We start from the raw sequence: 25077 nt of genomic DNA, 5'->3' as shown, positions 1-25077 counted from the left end.
TCCTACAAAGACACACGTCGTCGTGCTGGGTGAGAGGCCACCGTAAGGACCTCATTCCAACCTCATCACCTCTTTGGAGAGCCCCGCCTCCCAACGGCGCTACATTCTAAGGTCCTGGGAGTTGAGACCTCAAGCTATGAATTTTAGAGGGACACAGCTCAGCCCATAACAACACATTCAGTCTAGATCTGGGGTGAATAAATAAAGATCAGTGTAAGTTATCCTTAATGTTTTTGAGACAATACAGTGTTTCCATTACACATTTCTTTTCAGGGAAGTGAGTCCACGAGGTTGCGCTGTACTTTCTAGTCCCCACCAATGCACAGAGTTCCAGGCACGTGGTAAAAGCTCAGCAAATTGCTGTGAATGAATAAATGAGTGAGGCGAGAGCGTTTCAATGTAGCTGCCGGATCCCTTGCTCTTACTGGCATCTTCCTCCACCGTCATCCCCTTCAGCCGCCAACCTCAGTCCGTCTTCTAAATTTGATAGAGAACCCTTAGGAAAGGACGGGGAGCTTAAGGGCATAATGCAGAAGAAGAACCAAAAAGTACATAAAAAATGAGTCCTGCTTTCCTTAACCACATAGTAGAAGCACTGTGGAAAGTATAACCAGCATGTTGAAGTTTGAAATTAAACTTCACTTTTACAATTTTGAAGACCTGGGATTATAAATTACAGTAGACACGAGTGTTTACTTTCATGGATGGGGCATATCATTCTTTTTTCTACCCTTGAATTGGATTTACGTCAAGGTTTTGGAAGGGAATTCTCATTGATATGTAACAAAAATAATGAAAATGTATGATGAAACATTTTGATTATTACTGATTATTTAAAGTGAAGAATAAGAGAATCCCTGTGTTCTCCCTAAATCAGATACGAACCACAGAAACTATTCTTGTGGGGGAGAAACAGACGGAGCCCAGCTGGGACCACAAGACACGTCAAGGGGGGTGGAGGTAGTCTTTTGTCTGTACTGGGCGTGGTTCTTTTGTTGTTACTCAGCAAGCTACATATGTATCACTTGTATGGGTAAAATGTTTCATGTGCTGTTTAATTCTTTGTTTATGGACTAAAATAAAAAACCTTGCAACCTCCTTTAGGACAGTCCTGGAGTAGATGTGAACAGCTGAGTAGATTTTTAAATCCATGAATTTTCTTAAGTTGACCCAAGGTGCTGCCCGCGCTAGAGGCCAATGGTTATCTCTGGAGCAGCCACAATTTTTTTTCCCCTGCAGGACTGGGATTCCAAACATATCCTCAGGTTGTCTCTTCCTCTCCCAATTTGGTCTGAAAAAGCCTGGTTCACCCCCTTGGCTGCGGTGGTCCAAGGTAAAGTCCTATCCCTCTTTTGATTTCCTGCAACACAGGGTCCAACTAGACTGTTCACAAAACTTGGTCCATGATTTAGAGAAACAGAGAACCTCGAGAGCCAGCAAAGCCCTCAGGTTCTGCCTTTCTATCATTTCCCAGCCTCCATGACCCCTTATATAAGGTTATACAGCCTGTGGCTGGAGACCCTTTCAATCTGCCACCCAGGAAAACACTTCACGTTCTGGGAGCCTGAATATCTGGGTTCAAGAGACGAAGGCAGAGAGAAAACACACGACCTTCCCTCCCTGTGTCCCCAGCTCAGCTTAGGCTCCTAAACCTCCCTGTCACGTTTCATTTCCTTCTCCAGGACCTGCCTGTCCCCAGGCTGTCTGGGAACCATCCTTCGGGGCAGACCTCACCCCACGGCAGTGAGTCTACTCCCCATGGCAGTGAGTCTACTCCTCACAGAGCTGTGTGCTGCTCTCCCAAGGCTCCAAAAGAGCAGTGTCTTCAGAACTCAGACACACCGCATGATTGTGAAAGATACCCTTCTGCTACTTTGTAACACCCCCTCTTACTGAACTTTTGCTAAAAGTATGACTCGTTCAGTGTCAAGTACCACCAAGCAGGGTGAGTCAGTGGCCTAACCGGAGCCACACCTTAAAGCCCGTCAGTTCCCGCACTTCATCCTGCTGACATATCATTCCTGCGGTCCCCGGGGTTGCAGCGGCTCATCCCAGGAGCATGCACTCGTGACAGCAGACCCATGCCTGCACAGACAGCAGGTCATAGGTGCAGAGGCCCAGAAAGAGTCACCCCAGGATGTGCCTCCGTGGTACGCAGATGGCTTTGCCCAAAAGGCAACTTTAGCTGCAGGCTCAACAGAAACTTCTGTGGCTCCCCAGCCGTACCCCCTTTAACTGCTTAGAAGAACTTGAATTAGAGGCCTTCTCCGTGAGACATTATGAGATAACTTCTTCTGAGCGCTCTATAGGGTGGGGCAAACTTCTACTTACTAAATATCTGTTCTTCTCCAGGCACTACGGTCCAAGAGCAGCACATAGATCCTAGGTAAACATTCGCCAAATGAATAAATCATGGTGCCGGAAGTCCTGTTAGGAATATCCCCTTGGCTGTTGCAATGGTCTAAAAAACCGGCAAACTGGTGTTAGAGAAAGATTCCAGAGTAGTCAGTGGAGACAGGGAAATAACCAACAAAGCAGTAGGGAGATAAAAAGCAGAAAGATGTGCTTTTTATATATTAGAATATATTATGATATGGTATAATAATATAACATAATGTGAAATCAATTTGTTGACTGTCATAAAAATGCCCGTAGCCTGTAATATTTTGGACAATGAAAAATCAAAGTTGGAAATTTGTTATAAGGCAGTATTACACACATTTCATTTCAAATGTTTCTTAAAATGTAAAAATATATAAGTATATTAAACACCAATTATAATATAATATATTATTTAAAAATTTTAATTTGTGACTCAGGGTCAGTACATATTTTATCAAATTTAGACATTGTGGGTAGTTTTATTTAGTAATTGTGGAATAATTTCAGTGCACAGACAATATATAACAAAATCATTATTATTATTTGGTTCAAGACCTTGATGGCAAAATCAAGAAAATAGATTAGTGTGTTCAGGGAGATTTTGGACTTCTCAGACAAATTCTTGGTTACAAAAACAAATGGGTTCCAGGAGGAACAAAGCATGCATGACTTCACACTTAAATTGGGTTCAGTGACATCAGATATTTCCAAGTATTTCCTTGTACAGTAAACTGTTTCCAACTTTATGGATAAAATATATTAGAATATCCTCATAGTAAATGTTATTTTCTCCTAAACTTTGGGATTTAGAATTTTAATGCAATATATCCACAAAATTATTCAGAACTCATAATAAATTGCTACTATTCTAATATGTTGTTATACGACCTTTAAACGGATTCAAACATAGCCATATTTAAATTTCAAAGTGCTTGCATGCTTCAATAAATAGTAAGTAGTAATGTCCTTTGAGTATAGTGATGCCAACATTCTCAGACTTCATTTATAGTCCCCTGTCTATCACGTTTGTATGGGTGGGTGTATATGAATGTGTGTCTGAGTGTGTGTAGCTTATTGGCTTTGCTTGTATGCTGATGTGTCTCATTTATTTAAGGAAGGGAAACTCTTTAGACCTCTTTGCAGAATTTCCTTTTGGGGGCTATGTTCCTAAAATTATGGTGAAATAATATGCCGTTTTCACTTCAAAATGTGCAACATGCAATAGTATATGACATACTGGTCCGTTCTCACCAAGTTTTTAATAGATAAATGATTTTCTGCAATTTAAAAATGTCAATCAGATGGAATTAAGGGGTATGCATTAGCAGGATTTAAAGCAAATTTTTTTTCATTTGTGTTGTCTTTTAGGTAACACTGCCATCTTGTGGCCATTTGGTGGTATGAAAATTTACACACACACACACACACACACACACACACACTCATATATTTACTCTCATAACTACTACCCTCAACTGTTTATCATTAAAAAAGCACTATAGTTCTTTGTGGCATTTAAAAGTTTAAATTTATCAGAGAATTTAATATCTGCTTTGAAAAAGAAGGATTTTTAAATACTGTCTTCACACAAATATACTTCTTGATCGAATTATGTGCCTATATGAGATGAAATTGTTTTATTAAGTTAAACAACTTTAGAATATACAGATAAATTATATATGGAACCAAAGATATGTAGTATTTTTCAGTACTACACGACCTAGGTTACAGAGTCATTGAAATATTTGGTTAAATTTTATAACTGTCTGTAGAGCTTATAGTTAAGAGTTTAATTATACTTTTTATTACATTATGCCTTTTTATACTACTTAAACTTTTTTCATTTTTTAAAGACTTAGGTTTCAAGAGAACATTTAGGTTCACAGAAAGCTGGGAGGAAGGCACAGGGATTTTGCATGTGCTCCCTGCCCTGCCCCCACTTGCACGGCCCCCCCATTATCAATGTCCATCATTGGAGTGGGGCATTTGTTCTAATCGGTGAACTGACACCGACACATCATTATCACTCAAGGTCCAAGATTTACGTTAAATCTTGTAATTTACTCTTGGTGTTACACAGTCCATGGATTTGGACAAATGTAAAATGATACTTAATTATCATTACAGTATCACACAGAACATTTTCACTGCTCTAAAAATCCTCTGGGCTCCACCTACTCACCCCTCCCTCTCTTCTAGCCCCTGGCAACCAGTTTACTGTTTCCATAGTTTTGCCTTTTTCATTTTCTCTTCCTTGTAAAGGCAAGATCTTATGCACAGGCCACTGTTCACGTGCATAAAGCATTCGCCCATCACTTTATCCCCGAGGTCAGGCATAGAGTGTTGGGAACTTGAGCGCAGAGGTAGCTCTGCTAACATGCCTGATGCTGCTACAGAGTGGGAGTTTGTCTGACTAGCCTCAGACCGTTGTGTTGGCCACCCTGACCCAGTGCAGTCCAATGGCTGTGCACTCACACTCCGCCAGTTCAGTCCTTGCTTGGGCTTCACACCTGTCTCCTCCACGAAGGGGCACTTGGTGGAAGAATCACTTCAATGTCAGTTCAGCCTTCATGGACTCCTGGGTCTCCTAGATGATTGAATTTATTAGAAGCAGTTTTATTGTATTGTTCAAAACATTTAAAGTGCTTTCTGCTCTTAGTACCGTCAAATACACATCTTAAATCCCACAATATATGTTTGAAAACACACACACGACATAGTTCATTGCGGCCGACACAACAGTTATAGGTGATTTGGCCTTATTAGGTAGGAATTGCTATAGTCGCCTATAGTTTTCTGAGAGCCAATAAAACAAATTCGAAAGAAATGACCAGATAGAGATCTGGTTACATGCATATGTATACATGCCCACATGCATATTAAGACTCATTACAAAGCAATTTTTTTCCTCAAAATTAAGGAAGAATATACTTAAAAATCAAGGAGGAATATAAACATATTCAAAAGTTCTTGTGTGCAATGTACTGTTGGGTAAAAAAATAGACTGTGGTTGAATGAATAACAAGCAAAACAGCCAGGTGTGTTTACAGAATGATGTACAGGCTTTAGCTGTTCTTTAATAAAGCCATGACGATTCGTTACACCAGTATAGAAATGATTCTGAGAGCAGCATTTGTCCAGTTTGCGCTACTGAAGTTTCACTGGAGGAGAGTGTGTTATGTCTGTAACATTTAATCAGTCCCTGATCAGAAAAACAGTGTGGGTGGGTCTTTCTGAAGCTCACTCACATCTCATGATTCTCTTGCTCTGGGCAAGCAGCAAAGTTATTACTCTAGAGCAAAGTTATTACTCTAAAACTATCTTATGATGAAACAAGACCACGTGACTAGCAATGGCCAATTGGTTATGAATAGGTCGAGTGTCACATTTCTGGTCCAAAAATCTCATCCCCGAACAGGGGCGCTCCGTGCTCGTTTTGCCCCCCGCATTGACCTGGGACTACACACGTTCCAATGTTGTAGCTAGGGCACGTCGGGGGGCTCTGTTCACTCGGCTCGTTGTATTGAGACGAGGAAATCTGCAGCCATGATGAATTATCGGGACTAAAGAGACTTCGAATCAGCCAAAAATAAGCCCATGTTAGGTTCAGCCAAGATTTGAAGAGTGCGTTCTCATTATAATGTAGCCCGTTCAAACTAATACAAGGGGATGAAAAATTCATCACTGTGGCTATGCAGTGTCTTTGTTTTCTTATCCATTCTTTGCAGAGTTTGAACTAACTCACATTGAGATAAAATGATTCTGTTCTTCTTTCTATCCAGAACTTGGCAAAAAAAGAAGTTTTTTTTTCTCTCTAATTGCCTGTGTTTATCAATAGAATGTATGTGCTTTCTTTGTTTATAGCTGCCTCTGAAATCTAGTCTAATCATATGACAATCTCCTTCCAATTCGATGTTTTAACTTTAACACATAGTGAAATATATTTATTTATAGAGTTTGCTTTTATGACCTGCAAGAAAACTTGTGAAGAAAGGTGGCACAGTATGGAAGAAATCACTTACATTATATTCCAGAAAAATATAACCAGGGAGTGTTTTCAGTGGGATATCCTACAAGAACCCAAGAGGAGTCAGACCCAACTCCATCTTCCAGAACTGACTTTCTTGAGATATGCTGTGTTTTGGTCAAAGGAAGCTTGGGGAGGAGAGTAGACAGGAACCTGACTTCAAAACAGGTATGTACTTTTTTGGTCTCTAGTGGAGCCATTGAGGAGAAAGGAGTCAGGCATTGTCAGAGAGTTTCCTAAGAAATCTCCAAGACCTTGAACATAAAAAGTTTGGCTTTGTGTCCAAGTTACGAACAGCTGCATGAAATCAGTGAAGAGACCACTCGCATCAATACACCTTAGAATGAAGATCTGTTCTGGAACCTGCGGATGAGTGGCTTTCAAGATAATCTGGGTATAAAGCACTTGGGGTTTGACATTGAGGTCCACACTCTCAGGGCACAATGAATGTCATGATAACACCAGGGAGGGGCTTTCAGGGCATCAGACTCCAGTAAGGAGGAACCTGGAAAAGGAAAGGCCAGTGCTGTGGGTGTTTTTGGAATGGTTTGTTAAAGCAGGTAAGGCATGCATTTGAAAGATTCCCTGACATGTTTGAGGACTGGTGAGGCACACACTGCTCTGGCTAACCCAACACCAAATCTCACTTTCCTCCCTAGCAACAGAGGTCTGATTTTGGAGTCATGTTGCCAGAATAAAAGATTTTACTTTGCATCTTGCTTGCAATTCAGTGTGCCCATGCCACTAAATTCTGGATAATGTAATCTGAACAGATGAGTTTTATGAGGCTTCTGGAAATGCTCACTCGCTTAGGAGGAGCTTTATAAAATGAAAGATGACTTGATGGCAGGAGCTTCAGCAGCCATATTGAGACATGAGGTGATCCTGAAAATGTAAGTCAAACATGGATTGTGACCAGAAACTTGGGTTCTAACATCTCTGATAAATATGATGTGTTTGATTTATCTTTCCTAACTTGCCTATCTCTGGGCTGTTTTTATGTGCATAGACAAAATATGTATTGATAAATTAACATAAGGAGGGTGCTAAAATTCTAATGCAAAGTTGGAGGACAAAGAATCAGTCATATTAACAAAATACCTTGTGTATTCACAGCTTAAATAAGCATAATAGTGTTGTGACTATGAGTTTTATAAATAATCAGACTACAAGCCACAAAACTTGGGAGAAACAGTTATCATTCAAACAAAAATTACTGAGAAACTACTATAAACAATGCCTTATATAGACATTGTATGTTTAATAAATAATAACAATAAATGAAATAAAATAAATAAGACAGTGCCTGCTTATACTTTTATTTTAGAAGAAATACATGCTTTTTATAAGTGATATAATTTTTTAAAAACTATAGACTTTGTAGAGCAGTTTTAAGTGCATGGCAAAATTGAGAGGAAGGCACAGAGGTTTTGCATGTACCCTCTGATTCCACACATGCATAGACTCCATCATTATCTTCATCTCCTACCCGAGTGGTACAGCTGCTACAATCCATGAGTCTATGTTGACACATTATCACCTCAAGTCCATAGTTTACATGAGGGTTTATTCTCATTGCTGTACATTCTCTGGGCTTTGACTAATGCATGTCGTGAATCTACCTTTATAGTATCATACAGAGTACTTGCACTATCCTAAAAACCTTTTGTGCTCCACCTTTTAAATAATTTTAAGAGTGCTGTTAGTGCACAATGAAGATCTCATGCAGTGTGTGGAGACTTCAAGTTTGCAGGCATGCTGGTGACGTTATTTATATAAATGTAGAGAATGGGAAGCGTCCTTGGCTTGCCTCTCTGACAACGTCAAGATAGCAGAGTCTCCAAAAATCCCTTGTTGTACACGAGCCAGACCCTTTAAGAATTCATGAAACAGACTGTAAAACGTTTCTTGGCCTAACTCCAGGATAGCGTTGGTTATTAGGTAGTCAATTGATACATACAACATTTTTGCATTTATTTTGCAGATTTGAATTTCAAATTTGCTTTAAATTGAGAGAACACCACACAGAACAGTGCCCTTTTGAAGAATCCAGGCTATCATCACTAAGCTGGCATTAGTAATATTTGATTTGTACAGATTGGAAGAGACATGAGCAAGCTGTGGAAATGATTGTGTCATTCTCAGGCAAAACTCCTAAGCCAGTTAGTTAACAAATGGTTTTAAAGTATTGGAACACTTACCAAGAGAAGGAGTGATTACTGGAAACTAATAATTCACTAAGTATAGGACTTTCCAAACTCAATTTACATCCTGTTAGATAAGGTAAAAAAGCTAAAGATGTATTCGTGCAGGAGATTTTCAAAATTTTCCCTGTTCAGTCGTGATGGCAGGAAATGTTGAAGCTAGGAGACAACACCCATCAGAAAGATTTACATCTAAGGAATGGCCTGTGATTTCTGAAAGTCCCATTTCTCTCCTTCGGTTGTCAGTCCTCCTTCAGGTGTACACGTGGCCAGGGATAAACAATTCAGAAACAGTGGCAGATAGAAAGGTACAGTGTGAGCACGAACAGGAACGGTTTGCACAAGGTGAGAATGGAAGCTCACAGGAGTAGTTCTGTAGGTTTGTTACTGGAGCGTTGAATACAGCAGGACTTCTTCAATGGAGCGCTTTCTTATTTTTTATGTATAATTAAACTTGATTGGAGGACTTAAAAGCCAATGGCACTGAGTCATAAAAATCATTCAAGTGTTTGGTTGTATAAATTTTATGTATCTATAAGTTACTCTGAGATAGAATTTGAATCACCGGTGGCATTTATAATGTGTTGTTCATCCTTAGTCGCAAATAACCTCTGTGATGTTAAATTGCAAGGGCCATGATTAGGTATGGGCAGCATTGATTTTCAGATAATAACATTTGTTTCTATCTCCTAGGTGCTTGAGACAAAGTTTTATATTTTAAACAAACAAACAAACAAACACAGTTTGAATGATTTATGAGATGAAAAGCATGCATGTTTCTTATTACGGATAAAAAATTTTAAACTAACCTCAAGAAGCTATTTTTAGCTGGAATCTATTACTATCTATACCTTATATTAGGATATGTTTATTATAACTTACACAATGCTATATGTCAATTATGTGTCAATAAAGTTGGAAGAAAAATCTGTTTATTATAGTTTATAACCTCAGACTCATTGTATTGTATGTGATTCTGGTTCTGGTTTACCGTTTGTTCACTAGCGACATATCCCCTTATTCACTTATTAAAACAATAAAATTAAAATTGGTTTATTGTTATAATTTTATTTCTTCATTCCATCATCATAATTAAACCAAAACTTTACCTCTAGTTCACAAGAAAAGTGTTCTTTTTTTCCTTTATCCTGGGGTGCAAGATATTTGTTTATTTCTTGTTTCATTTACAAATTTGCCCTCCCTTTCCCTGGAAATACAAAACAAAGGTTTTAAAGTGATTTGCATGGAATATACATTTTGTCTTTTGGCCAAATTATGTGTTTTTTTTTCCCAAATGTACTTGCTCTCCACTTTCCTCCAAGAACATAAGCAAGGCTTTGGTAATTTTTCTCCCAATATACACTGATTTGGTTATCTCACAGTACTTTTATGTTATTTATTATTTCTTATGTTTATGATATAGTAAATAAATTTGATAATGAGTACATTGAAAAGAGAAAAATCTTTAAAAAACTTGCTTTGGACAAATCTCTGAATTTTTACCTTGCACAATGAGAGAATTATTTTACCTATGAAATTAGGAAATTTTTTTATGATTAACATTTTATATCAAAGTCACTCTTAAAAGCCCATGATTTTATGTGAGCTTTAAGAAGTCCTATTATGATAAATCAGTTATAATATAGAGCTATAACATATCAAGAGTTAAAACTGAAAGTGGGTACTAAAATAAGTTCTTCTAGGACTTTTAAGGTATCAGTTTATATATGTATATATTTAAGTCTTTTATCCATCTTGAGTTAATTCTGGTGTATGGTGTAACTTAGTGGTCTAGTTTAATTTTTCTTACATTTGCCTGTCCAGATCTCCCAACACCATTGGTTGAACAGGCTATTTTTACTCCATTTTATGCTTTTGTCCCTTTTGTCAAATATTAATTGACCACGAAGACATGGGTTTACTTCTAGGTTCTCTATTCTGTTCCACTGATCTACATGTCTGTTCCTATGCCAAGTACCAGACTGTTCTGATTACAGTGGCCTTGTAGTATAGTTTCATATCAGGTAGTGTGCTCCCTCCTACTTTGTTTTCTTTCTCAAGATTGCTAAGGCTTATGACACCATAAAAATCCTAGAGAGAAACATAGGCAGTAAAATATCAGATACCCCATGCAGCAATATTTTTGCCAATGTATTTCCTAGGACAAGAGAAATAAGGGAAAAATAAACAAATGGGACTACATCCAATTAAAAAGCTTCTGCATGGCTAAAGAAAGCTTCATCAAAATGAAAAGGGATCCAACTGTGTGAGAAAGCATATTTGCCAATCATACCTCAGACAAATTTTTAATCTCCAAAATATATAAAGAACTCATATGACTCAATACCATGAAGAAAATAATCCAGTTAAAAGATGGGCAGGGGACCTGAACAGACACTTCTCCAAGGAGGACATACAAAGGGCCCAGAGACATATGAAAGGATGCTCAGCATCACTAGCCATCAGAAAGATGCAAATTAAAACCACAATGAGATACCACTTCACACTGGTCAGAATAGCCATCACAACACAATAAAAAAAACAAGTGCCAGTGAGATTGTAGAGAAAAGGGAACCCTAGTGCACTGTTGGTGGGAATGTAGACTGGTGCAGCCACTGTGAAAAGCAGTATGGAATTTCCTCAAAAAAAAAAACAAAAACAAAAACAAAAAAAACTAAAGATGGAACTGCCTTTTGGTCCAGTAATTCCACTCCTGGGACTATACCCTAAGAATCCTGAATCAGCAATCCAAAAGAACCTATGCACCCAAATGTTCATAGCAGCGATATTTACAATAGTCAAGTGCTGGAAGCAGCCTTAGAGCCTGTTAGTAAAACAGTGGATCAAAAAACTGGTACCTTTACACAATGGAATACTCTGCAGCAGAAAGAAAGAAGAAACTCCTACCTTTTGTGACAGCATGGATGGAACTGGAGAGCATTATGCTAAGTAAAATAAGCCAGGCCACAAAAGACAAACATAAAATTTCACCTATAAGAGAAACCTAATGAACAAAACAACCAAGTAAAAATAGAACCAGAGGCTTGGGAACAAGGACAACACTGACAGTGACCAAAGGGGATGAGAGGGGGGATAATGGTGGAAGGAAGGGAAGGCACCAGTCAAAGAACATGTAAGAATGACCACCCCCCCCCCTCGGCCCCCGACGGAGACAACAGGGAGGGGATTGGCTGCGGGAGGAGGGGTGGGGTGGGCGGAGGAGGGCCAAGGGAGTAAAACTGGGACAACTTTAATAGAACAACAATAAAATATTTAACATACAATAAATACATAAGAATAAACTATGTTCTTCATCAGCGTATAACTCAGAGAATACAACATTGTTTTCCATTATATACCCAGTTTTTAAAAATTATCTCTTTTTTATAAAAAAATTATTCCCTTAAATTATTCAAACTTTACTTTGTTGAAAGAGGGTGTGTGTGGTAGGAGAAATAGATTTTAATCTGTATTAGGGAAATTGTTCATGAAATTATATATTCTGGTGGAGATGTTGGTAGATATGGAGTTTATAATAATTTTATTTACACCCCAACTTGAGTAAAAGGTATCTGTATATCGATATATAGATATGTATATATATGTGATTACTGAGCACATATTAAATAAACATATGGGGAAGCCACGAAAACCTGTTTAAATTTCTGCCCTAGCTCGCGGTATTTTTTCTCCTCCCTCTGTCCAGATTAATGTTTACCAAGATAATCCTGCATTTCTTACAGAAGGACAGATAAGGGTGACCCTGCTGGCGCCAAGTTCTGTTTGTAATAAGACAATTGGAGGCTGCACCTTCCGCCCGCCCGTCTGCCTGCCCCTACCAGGACCTGTTCGTGCTGACATTTGGGGATGTGTTCCCTGCTCACTTGACTCCAAAAATAACACATGCTGCCTGTGCATGAGGTGCAAGGCTTTGCTGTTTCCAAGAAGCCTGCATTTCCATGGAAACCAGACAGGCAGAAAAGAAAAGGGTAAGTGCGTGAAATCGCTCAGCGCTTCGAAACAAAGCGGAATGCAGACCAACGGCCTCATCTGCATTCAGCCTGTGAAAACCAGCAACCGCCCTGACCCTGGACTGCTGGAGGAAAACCTGCTCCCCGCCAGCTTCGGTCCATGAGAAACGCATCTCATCCTCTCCCTAGGCGTGTTTACAGGCTAGAAAAGCAGGACGTGAAATCCAAGAGCCTACATCATTTCTACCGTCTGCCGCTCTTTGGTACTGTCAAGTTCACACCTCCAGTCTGTAAAATGCAAAAATCACACACAAAAAATTCTCAATCGCTCATCATTTCAAATGAATGTTCAAAGCTACTTAAGTCTTAAAACTTAGTGAATGATGCTTTGACATCCTTAGGAAATACTATCAGAAACAAAAGATCCTTGCTCATCGTAACTTAAGCAATGGGTATTTCTCAAATGTCCCTGAAAGCCTTGCTATTGGCAAACAGGAATGTCTTCTGTTCAGAAACCAAACAACCATAGGTCTAGAGAAAGAACATTCTGCATGTCTCTACCCCCAGAACTCCCTGAAGGGATATGAGATTTTGATTTAATTGATATAAAATTTTTACTAAAACTACATGTATTCTATATAACACAAGTCACTTCCATTTGTTTATAAAACCCACTCAATCGCTTCTCATTAAGGTAGAAAAAAAACTGCTATGGTTGTGCTCAGTAGCGGGTGCTCCTCCTCCCGCTTCCCCCTCTCTCCCACTAGCATCCTGGTCACTTACCCTGGTGTTAAGAGGAACATTCCTGGCCCAATATGTGTCTTCTGGGCTCCTGGAAAGAGAATATAGGTGCAGGCTGAGGCCACTCAGTTTACTTTTATCTCTTGAGCCGTACCTGATGTCATGGTTGAAAGATTAGTTGAAACTCTATTCAATGTTTTAATCTCTGTATGAGCCATGCTTTTTGGTGCAGGACAAGTATGGGTATACCATGGCTATTCGCCACCAAAGAATTCAGACAGTGCAGCATGTTGTTAGCTGTACAAGGGGGCTGCCAGACCGAGGTGGCTCTAAAGCATAAGCAAACCCAAATCAAATATTGTAAATACCTCAGGGATTCAAAATCAAAATTCTGAAGACAACCAATCAGATACAGCCAACTAGGCTTTAAGTTACAGCCAATCAAAGATTTTCCTTTTGTTGCTCCCTACCTTTTCCATACATTTCGGCCCTAGCTCCTCCCAGCAGAGCACTCAGCCAGTTCCAGTGTAGTGCCTGATTTTAATCAATTTGTGCTCAAACTCTTAAATTTCTGAATATGCCTCAGTTTATCTTTTAACTACAGCAAACACACATGTCTGGTATCTGACGTGAATGAATAAACTTGCCCCTGAACAGAAGAGGTCAGAGGACAAATGTGGCCCCAGAGCAACAGGTGCTTTGAGTAGACCTTCGTGTGCGTGCTGCTCAGTTTGAACCTTCCTCCGGTTCTTCTCAAGGAAGAGTCTTAAATATTGCAGGTCTTAATATACGATGAAGATTGTATTTTGTCACTTTTACCCTTATTGTGATGATATGGCATATGAAGTGTTTGCTGTTGTTCCCTCAACCCCTGTGAAACTGAAACTGTTACAGCTCCCCGCTCCACGGGAATTTGTCGTGTCAACGAGAGAACACAGCCGTAGAACCACTGGATGTTAAGCTTTAATCAAGTTAAGCCCATTTGCAGAACAGATCCAGGAGGAATGCCTGTTGAAGCACAGTCACCAGTCCTCTCTACCATCTCTCTCTCTCTCTCTCTCTCTCTCGCTCGCTCTCTCTCTCTCTCTCTCTCTCGCTCGCTCTCTCACACACACACACACACACACACACACACACACACGGGGAACATTTCTGGGAAGACTGGGAAGATCAGTGCCTCTTTGAAAAGAGTCTCTGCACTGGCTTCACCCCCAGCATTCACTCCACTCTGCAGTGTAAGGATGATGAGATCTCCACACAGTTCGGAGGGGTGAGATTACAGGAGAGCTGTGTCCTGTTTCTTGTCCTGTGTTGGAAGACAGTTCCCACAGTAAGTTTCTGGTTTACTTGGTACAGGAGTGGAGCATGGACAGAGGCATGTGGGTGCCTAGTGAGAGGGGGTGGCCTTACTAGATCCCGAGATGCATCCCCAGGATACACACACATGCAGTCGCACACAGACACAACATAGGGAGACCCCAAAAACCCTTATGATCATCTGAATGGACAACGGCAGCAATTCAAAAACAATGGAGTTAGAGACAGAGTGGGGAGGGGTGGGCAGTCACCTCTGTGATGCCAACGTAAGTACGTCTACACCCGTATCTAAGGCCTGCTGCAGCTTGGCACCTGGGAAACCCGCAGAGGCAGTGAGTGCAGTGCAGCGGTTCAACTCAGTGTTGGAAGCCATACTCGCAATTCTGGCTGTAGAGTTGTAGGCAAATGACTTAATATTTGTGCCTGAGATATAACTTAATATTTGTTCCCTTAGATATAAATTATAGGGAGAACTAAGTAAACTAATACATAAATGAAGTATGTAGAACAGTGTATGGCATGGAGTATGGGCTGGAGAAATTGTAACTAATTATTCTATTCACTCAACATGACAGGGCTGCTTAGAGTAGATGAGCGCCGTTACCCCCAGAGGTCCCTGACATCCTCGGTTTCCCGGCTGATGCTGCGATACTGCAAACACCCTCAGAAATTCACGCTGCGGCCCAGGGTACATGGGAGAGGCCGGGGATGGGCCCAGACATGCTGCCTGCCTGCAGCTGACGAGGGCTGCCGTTACCTCTCCTGGGAGAGACGAAGTTGATTTATGGAAAAGTGAGTCACACCATTTAAGTAAGTTTGTGGTTTTGAAAATTCACATTTGGTCCATTATTATTTTATTTGTTTCCCAAACTTTCCTTTTATCAGCTGCTCGATTTTCTATTAGTTACATAGATGTTCTGGCCTTCTCTTGTCTCCTTATACATTGTGCAATAATACCTCAACTACCTGAAAGCAAAAAGTGGACCTAGATCCCTATTCTTTATGTGTTTTCTGGGGGAATAAAAATCTAACATTTTGGAAATACAGCATGAATGAGTAGTCCAATATTCCTAGCTCGAATTCCCAGCAAGGCTCGCAGAAAGTTAACCTCAGGTAGAAAACGCACCTGTGCCTCTTTAGCATCCCGGCATTACGTCATTTCTGTTTGAGCAGGTTGCATTCTTCTTCTTTCAATTACAAAATGTGTCGAGAAATATATATGCACTAATTAATTTATTAATTTAGTCAGCTTTTACTTCACTCATTCATGGATTTTAGAAATTAAAATTAGTTAAAATTAAATATATTTTAAGAAGGAACTTTAAAAAAATCTCCTTGGGGTACATGGAGACACAAGTCTCATGACCCAGCTAGAATTGCTAAATTAAGATATATCACGCACGAGTGGGGTAATCCGAGACCTTCACATTATCCATGCTACTTAAATTAAAGGTTTTTAAAAATGTATTTAAAAATCACAAGAGGTTGTTTATTTTGTTAAACTCGGTTTGAATAACAAAGAGCAAAGGTATATGAAGCAGCATACAGTGCGCATCTTGGGAGAATGTTGTTATTATTTTTTTGACAACTTGGAAGAGGTAATTTGCAAACTTCCCTTCTTGCTTTCCTAACTTTTTCTGATTGCAATGTACGCGCAATGGTTTCTTACAGCAGCCATCAGTTTTTATCTATCATCGTCATCACAACCAGCACCCTCATCGACATTTATTTTGCATCTAATCTGTTCCTGGAAAAATATAAGGGTACTTGAAAAGGGAACCAAAGCCAAGAGGAAGAATAATCCTCACAAATAATTTGATTCAGAGACCTTTTTTTGGAAACTTGCTTGCTGATGGAAAGAAATAGAATACATTTTGTTTAAATTAATCCATCATAATGGTAGAGCATTTGCTCTTCTAGGTAGTAACAAAATTTAAACTTAATGCTGAGTGGTGCCAGGATATTAAAAGGTGTGCTCAAGTTCGGTCAACACACACGCAGCTGCAGCAGCATCCTGAGCACTGGAGCGAGCATCTGCGCTGACGTTTTCTGCCGGCTGAGAAAACTCCGTGAAGACCAGTTCTTTTTCTACTCTCCTTCAGACACATGTAAAAATAACTGTTCTGTGTCATTGACATGGTAATATTATCGACACAAAGTTTTTCTTAAAACCATCTGTTTTTCATTAATGGATGATGAAAGAGTATCATAAACAGAATTTGGCTGGATTCTTACATAATTCCTTCCATAATTTATAACCATAAACTCATGCCAGAAATAATATGTAGTAATGGAATATTTTAAAACAGTTTTAAATATTAAATATGATATTGTAGCAAGAAAAATCAATTAAACATAAAACAAATTTTTAAAAAACTTGAGAAATTTATTTTCCAATTTAAGAATGTATAAAATTGCCCCAGAGCCATGACATACTATTTTGAGTAATGATTTCTACCAGCTCCAGTTTTGATATGTAACAATGTTCTAAGTGCATTTAGCTTATGGAAGCTGTAATAGTGTCTCTAAATGGGAGCTGTGCAGAGCGAAGGGTATGGGCTTGACCTTCAAAGGCCAAGTCTCATAACTTCATTTTGCCTTTGGTGCAAGGCTGGCCCCTTATGCTGCTGCCACTGTGGGTACTTTGCCAGCTAACCTAACACACATCCACATTTTAGGGTTACTTGGCTGATTAAATGAAAATAAAGGTTATGAAAATTATTTAATGCAATATTATTTACAAGTTTTCATCAGCCTATATATTTTCACTAGCATTAAAATTTTAATATATTTCTATTAGTCACTGGCCCATGTCATAAACTTATATGGTGTCAATTTATTAACAGTTAACGTGTATATTTTATGAATATATTTTGAGTTCCTTTAGAATTTTTCAAATACTATTTTAATTTGTTTATAAACTTTAAAAACTTCTGCTGTTCTTCAGGTTTTTTCCATCAGAAGTCTTCTACTCTTGCTTGCTCTCATAGATATAACCACTGTGTTTCATTCTTTTCTTGAACTTAGAGTTTTTTATATATGTATTGCTCATTGTCAGCAGCTCTTGCCATAAAAAAAATTTTGTACTTAAAGATAGGTCCCCTTGAGTTAAACTTTTGTAAAACTGAAGAAGGTCATGAGTAACAAAGCCTGGCAGCATGCTTTAGCAACAATTTATAGTTTGTGATGTGTCAACAATATCCATTCCTGTTGACTTGGTTACATGGTTACCTTAAATAAGAACACCTGATTTCTGATTTTAAATCTCGTATTTTAAATTTGTTTGGAAGCTCAAGAAAGGTCCTTTTTCTTCCATTTTTCAAGCAGAAATATGTTGTCCTTTTATATTTAATGCTGATGGGAGAATTTGGTTGTTCAGTAGATGTCACTCTAAGTCTGTTGTACTGTTGTTTTATGTTCTTATGTTCGTACTAACAAAGCTGAAATACAGGCATGTTCAATTTCTTCCATTTCAACATATTTTAATGTCTCAACTTTGACTGAACAGAGAAATGGATTTCCCTTAAATAAAAATAATTGTTTAGGATAATGAAACATACAATTCATGCATTTTCATTGTGGTATATTTTTGTGGCATTAAATGATTATTAAACTAATGCAAGTTCTGATTAAACTATCAGGTGAACTTGAGTTGGTCAGTAGAGCTCCACGAATGATTTAGTGGCTTGTTCTCTGTCATTATCTGTGTAAAGATTTGTTATGAGAGAAAACCTTCTTTACATGTCCACTGTTTTCGAGCTCTCTCATGAGAAAGAAACACGCCTTATATATTGTAATTTTTGGTTAAGAAACAGGAAGTTTACAGAAACAGAAAGCTCACTTTTTGGCCGCTTTCCTTCAGAAAATTATCTCTGGACTTTAACTTTTGTATCGCTATTAAACATCCCTTTACAAATCTTTAATCATAGAGAAGAGGGAATTTCAGGGGACAGTGGGAAGGGTTCACAGGAACAAACTTAAAGGACACAGGGACAAAAACTAGGGGGAGGGTGGTAATGGGAGGGAAGTGGGGAGGGTTGGGAGGGAGGGCTGGATTGGGAGTAAAAGGGAGAAAACTGTACTTGAACAATGATTAAAATAAAATTAAAAAAAAAAGAATGTAAAACAAACAAAACTCCCCAAAAAACAAAAAAACCCCAAATCTTTAATCATCTCTGCCCTGGCTTTCCGTACAGCTCTCAGTCAAACAGTTTCTCATGTGTGGTCCCGGTCTCCTCATTTTCAGTCATGTGAAACCCATGTTCTCCTTTTGGAACATTCCTTACAATATATCTTTGCTCTCCCAGGCAAGACATTCTCAATTCCAGAGCTCTTCCATTATCATTATAATTTTAATCTCTGTCTCTTTTGTCTAGCTCCTAAGGTGTGAGCTCATAATTGAACTTTTTATTTTGTCCATTGTTAAAAAAATAGCTGGTGTTAATCGAATGTTTACTGTAGGCCAGCCTCCTTTCACAGTCCAGGTGCTCTTCACATTGCTTTAAAGTCGGCGTTAGTCTGGGTAGGCTGCCTGCGCAGTCTCAGTGGTACGGCGCTGATACATGCATATGTACACGCACACACACACACACACACACACACATATATATCTACATATGCACATACATATCTACATATCTCTGTATCTATCTACAAATCTACATCTATCTCCCTATATCTTCTATATTACTATATGTCTATATAGACATAGAGATATATGGAAGGTGGTTCAACTTAGTATTTTTTTATTTTACGACGACAATTACATGATATATTAAACACTTTATTGTAAAGCATCCTTTGCATTAGACTATTTTGCCCTACTGTAGCATACTGAGCTGCTGAGCGTGCTGAGGCCAATGTTATGTCATTGTTACCTCTCCTAGAATTTTATATACCTCTGTATTTTTATTAGATTATTAGTAAATGTGCCAGAATTTGTCTGCAGTATTATACTTCATTAAAAAGTGGGTTAAATTGACAGTTTGTTATAATAAAACCCAATATACATGAAATGGTCCTTCACATAATTTAAAGTAAATTATTATTTTTTTAATTTTTTATTGCTAATATATATATATATATTTAAAGATTTTATTTATTTAATTTTAGAGAGGGAAGGGAGGGAGAAAGAGAGAGAGAGAGAGAAACATCAATGTGCGGTTGCTGGAGGCCATGGCCTACAACCCTGTCATGTGCCCTGACTGGGACACTTTGGTTCGCAGCCCGCGCTCAATCCACTGAGCTACGCCAGTCAGGGCTGTAAATTATTAATTTGATAGCTATGTCAATGGAGTGATATCGAATTTCTGTGTGTTATCTCACTAGAACCAAAAATTCTGGGAGTGATACTGTCTATAGCTTCATGAAAATTAGTTTGCTTCAGATACATTTTACAATATGCAGTCCTATGGGCCTATCCGTGACTAACGATCTTGCATTAATCAGTGTCCACGTCCCAACTGCCTTCGTGTGCTTCCCAGGCAACGAGCAGCAGGGCCCGTCTACCTCCCAGTCTGTGTGTCAGAAACAGGCAGTAATCGTGCCTGGGCATCGCTTAATGCATTTTATGTACCATGAGGGAAATTGGCAAAAAGCTCTTAAGTGTTTTCCCTCTAGTTCAGAAACACAAAACAATTTATAAACTATTATCTCTATGAAGAGAAGAGAAATGAAGTGTTTGCTCTGTGTGGCTTTTACCTGATTTTAGCTTAAGCGTGTATTCGATTGCTGATGTTGAGCAGAAGATGCTTTTTGGTAGTTACTCTAATGTGGGCAGTCTCTGAAAAAGAATATAAATATTTTACAAGATTATTCCAGGAGGCTAAAGAAAAGGAAGGCATGGGGTTTTCTCTCTCGTGAGGGCCTCTCCTGCCCCTGGGAGACCACACTAGCCTGGTCCTGGCATGGAGCTGTGGTCACCCTGCGCTCCTGCAGCTGGGCTGCCACGCAGCTGTGAAGACGGTGCTGACTCCCGCTGCCTCTTTACAACAGTGAGACCTCGTGATACATGGTATTTGTTCTTCTGAAGTAGATGCAGAGTGAAGAAATGGAGTGTTTTGGGCCTCATTCACAAACTCTAAATATGTGTATGAAGTGTCACTGCTCTTCATACTCTTGGAGTGTCCCTAGTTGCAGAGATACAAATATAGATAGATATATTGAGTCTGTCAGGAAAAAGTCCAACCATTGTTAATATAATGAGAATGGTTTGCGTGACATTGATATAACCTGGCAGTCAAGGAGAGTGGACTGTAACGCACAAGTGTGGACAATGGTGACTTCACTGTACCAGTCAGTGGGGGTGGTAGATGCTGTTGAGTGAGCATGTGTACTGTGTGGCTGTTGCATTCAAAATGACTGAGTGAGTAAAGCAACGAGCCTGCATCACATTTTGAGTTAAGCTTGAACAGTCCTCCACAGAAATTATTTGGATGATTCAGAAGCATGTAGCTGTGGACAACTGGTGATTGGCAGCTTCATCATGGTAATGCCCCACTCATGAAGCACGTTTTATGCAGAGTTTTTTTGTGAAACATCAAATCACCCAGGTGACTCAGACCTGCCACAGCCCAAATATGGCATCTTGCAACTTTTGTTTTTTCCCAAAACTAAAATCAACTTGAAAGGGAAGAGATTTCAGACTATCTGTGAGATTCAGGAAAATACAAGGGGGCAGCTGATGTGACCTGTGTGAGGTCCCAAGGTGCCTGCTGTGAACAGGACTAAGGTCTCCCTGTCCTGTGTACAATGTTCCTTGTATCTTCTTCAATAAATGTGTCTTCTTCAACGAATGTCTCTCTTTTTCAAAGCACATGGCTGGATACTTTCTGGACAGGCCTCGTATAGTACAGATACCTATTTGGTGGAAAAGGCATTGTTTAAAAATTGATGTGCATCAATGTGCCTTTTAATATTTATGTTTCACAGCAGCCTGCTGAGTTCGGCAATGTTATTATGCCTGTTAACTGATGGGAAAACCCGATACCAGAAAGCCAAGGTTACAGAATTCCTATGTGGGATTTGAAACCAGGTCAACTATTTCTGCACCATAGACACTGTATTCTTTTAAGCTGCATGGGATTCAGTGGTGCCGTTTTCTAAACTGTGAACAAATTAGAAAACCATGGGGAAGAGCTATACTACTTAGGAAAAATATTACATTCCCATTCACAAAGAACCATTTGGGGGTGGGGACAAAAGTGATGCTTGCCGATAGCACTGAGTTTTATATCCTTTTCCCTAAAACAAAGTACAAGAAGAAACTTTAAAACTGGTGGCACTCCACTGTCACTTCTGAAATTACCTCTTCCAGAGGCCATCTATAAAGAACAAAAATATTATAGTGTTGACAAGCAGGAATTGTTTTATATTCTGGAAGCTAGTAACAACATTTGACTTGGCAAACCTAAATCTCTTTTATATTTCAAATGACCACATCCCAAATCTGGGTTGTAGTTAAATATAAATAAGTGTACCAGATGTAATTAAAAAACTACATTCCCTACTCAATCTATTTGTTTTAAATATGTATACATATACAAGTACATATTATAAACTACTAAATTGAATGAATGACTATTTTTCAGCCATTTAATTAGTACTTTAGAAATCAGAAGACTAAATCTTCAGTAGAAATTAATATGTAATAGATTGGGTGGGGGCAGCATGTGTTACTTTTGAGTTCTCAGATCGTTAACAGAAGCTAGAGACTCCAAGTGAAACTTTTAGTGATAAAGTATCCCTACCCTTAGTTTTACTCACTTTGAGTTAGTCCCAGAGGGCAGAAAAAGGAAGGGGGTACTTTAAATAGTATTTTCTTGCTTCTTGTTCTCACATAATATGAGTTAAATTGTAGCTCCAGGGGATTTATCACATTAGTTATTTTAAAAGCATGTCGGGTCAAGCCATCTGATTTTAGCATACAGCTCTAAAAGAGCATTCAGGACACCATGCATGCCAGAAATCTAGGGAGTGCCCTGGCTAGTTTGGCCCAGTGGATTGAGCACCAGCCTGTGGACTGAAAGGTTGCTGGTTCTGTTCCCAGGCAGGGCACATGGCTGGGTTGCAGCCCAGGTCCCCAGTTAGGGGCATGTGAGAGGCACTGAATCAATATTTTTCTCCCTTCCCTCCCCTCTCTCTAAAAATGAATAAATAAAATCTTTAAAGATATCCAGGGAGTCAGTGAGACTAGGCCGTATAATCCGATGAAGCACAGCAAACCTCTGCAGGGAAGTAGGGGCCCAAGGAGAAAAGCTCTGCTGAGGAGGCGTGCAGCGAGGGGATTTGGCTGTCACCGGGCGCATCCACAGGTAATGAAGCCTCAGAAAGGAGTAAATGTCTTCCATTTCTGTTTTCATCGTACCCGAAGACATTAACTACTGAAGTAATATCCTGGCCCCATCATAAATCATTGTGAAGCATATATACTCTATAAATATCAGAACTTATATAGTTAGTGTCCTCTTCCAAGGAGTCTAAGAATTTGGTCAACAATACCTGTTTTAAACATTCTCACATTGTTTCTACAGTTAATTTTGACAAAGCATAATATACGTGCTGTATGTTTGGGTGATACAATAGTGTAAAGGCTTTTGAGCAGACAGATGTAGTTTTTATTTATTAAGTGAATCTTTATCGAGGACTGTGAAATCAGAATAATGGCACTTGATTCAGTGGCTTCTCGAAGTGGAGTTAACTGAAATTACTTATGAAAACTATATGGAAGAGTTGTCAAATGCAGATTCCTAGGCGTCAAGTCAGTCTTCTTCAAGCCAATACTCTGTGGATGGAGATTTAAGATCTAAATTTAAAAAACATATCCCATATCATTCTTAACATTAAAACTTAATAAAGAACCTGTATGTCATCCTGTCTATCTGATAAATTTATGTTATATGAACTCTTGGGAAAACATTATATATAGATGTCTAAATATGGAGAGCATATCTGATACATAAATACATGCATGTAGGTTGTATCTATAGTCAATAAATATTATTTGAATTAATATATCATTACAATCATCATTTCAGGTTTGTATATACATTGCAGAAATAACTATTGCTGACTCTAAAGTTAATTCAATATAAGGCTAAATTGTAATTTCAGAGGTGGGTATTTCAAGTTTGAATTATTTGAAAAATACCTTAGTATCTTCTTCAAGGCCTGATTTAACCTTTATGCAATAGGTTTTAATAAATATTTATTGAGTAAATGAATAGAACAGAATTGGGCATTATATTTTGCATTATAACATGTTAAGCCTAAAATATTTCCATGCATTTCCAATAAAATTTGATTAAAGATGCTTCTTCTATCCACAGTAGTTTTCTGTTGTTGCTCATGGAATGATTTGTGTGTATCGCTGCAGCTTTTACTTGGAGAAGTATAATTTAACATCTCAAAGTACATTAGTACACATTTCAAACTGAGTCTCTAGGTGAGCGTACTCTTCTTTTTCAATGAATTTTTTAATTTAAAGAACTGTATGTTTAACTGGGAAAGTGTCTTTTACTTCCAAATGAAGTGTTCTGAGCGAGATCACTAGGATCCACTAGCAGGATGAGATATTCACTGCGGCTGGTAAAGTTCTTATGTCTAAAATGATGCTTGTAAACCTCGACACGGGAGTGCCCACTGGCTGTGAATAGATTCCTGTGTCTGCCATCAGAGGAAAGTACAGAGATCGCAATCAGATTTAAAAGGGGCAGATTGGAAAGGTTATGGTTGATTTCAGCAGCAGGAGAAAATGCTTTGAAGTCTTTTTAAAGGAATGTGTGTTAAGCACTTAAGGGCAGATTGTTTTTGTAGACTAGGATTCCTGTCTGTGGTGCAGCTTGAATTGGAATGGGCCACTTATCTGCAGAGTTTTCTGAAAAAAATTAGAAGTCAGTAACCTGTGGCTCGAAGAGCTGACATCGAAAGACAAAGTTCTTGAGAAATTATGATGCAGGGCTGACTTCAACAAGTAACAGGTATTTTGCCTTCACTCTGTACCAGCATCATTACCTTCAAACTACTTTTCAAACACAAACATTTATCTACCTGTGCACCAGACTGCTCAAATCATTATAATTCATAATGTGGCCACAAGGTTTTTTAATCTTTTAATTGGCTACCTTAGGAATTACATGTACATCAAAAAGTAACATTATGGGAAATAAAAATGCATTTTAACACAGAGATTGCATTTATAAAAGATAGCTTATTTCCCCCTTAGTGTTTTCATATTGTGTCATCTAAAATTGCTTTTTTTTTCAATGCTGTTGACAAGTTCTCATACTACATAGTTAAGTGAGTTTTCCAGAATTTGAGAAAACTATGCAGTTCAGTTTGAAATGAGTTATAACTTTAAAGAAGGAAAAAACAGCCAAGAGTCCCACATTCCACAGTTTTGCTTGAGAATTTTTTTTAATGAAGTTCAGTCTCAAAG

General features: G+C 38.7%; 1 long non-coding RNA gene across 1 annotated transcript; it reads right to left on the bottom strand.

The window, feature by feature from the left end:
* Nucleotides 1-9790: 9790 nt before the first annotated feature.
* LOC118499301 lies at nucleotides 9791-20828 on the bottom strand. Its single transcript, XR_004901826.1, has 3 exons — nucleotides 20343-20828; nucleotides 13368-13416; nucleotides 9791-9820 (listed from the first exon to the last, which is right to left on the bottom strand). It is a non-coding gene; the product is annotated as an uncharacterized LOC118499301 (long non-coding RNA).
* Nucleotides 20829-25077: the final 4249 nt, after the last annotated feature.

The sequence above is a fragment of the Phyllostomus discolor genome, chromosome 3 (assembly GCF_004126475.2).
Source record: "Phyllostomus discolor isolate MPI-MPIP mPhyDis1 chromosome 3, mPhyDis1.pri.v3, whole genome shotgun sequence".
Classification (NCBI taxonomy): Eukaryota; Metazoa; Chordata; class Mammalia; order Chiroptera; family Phyllostomidae; genus Phyllostomus; species Phyllostomus discolor.
The sequence above is the reverse complement of the archived record's forward strand: the minus strand, read 5'-3'. Positions and strand labels throughout refer to the sequence as shown.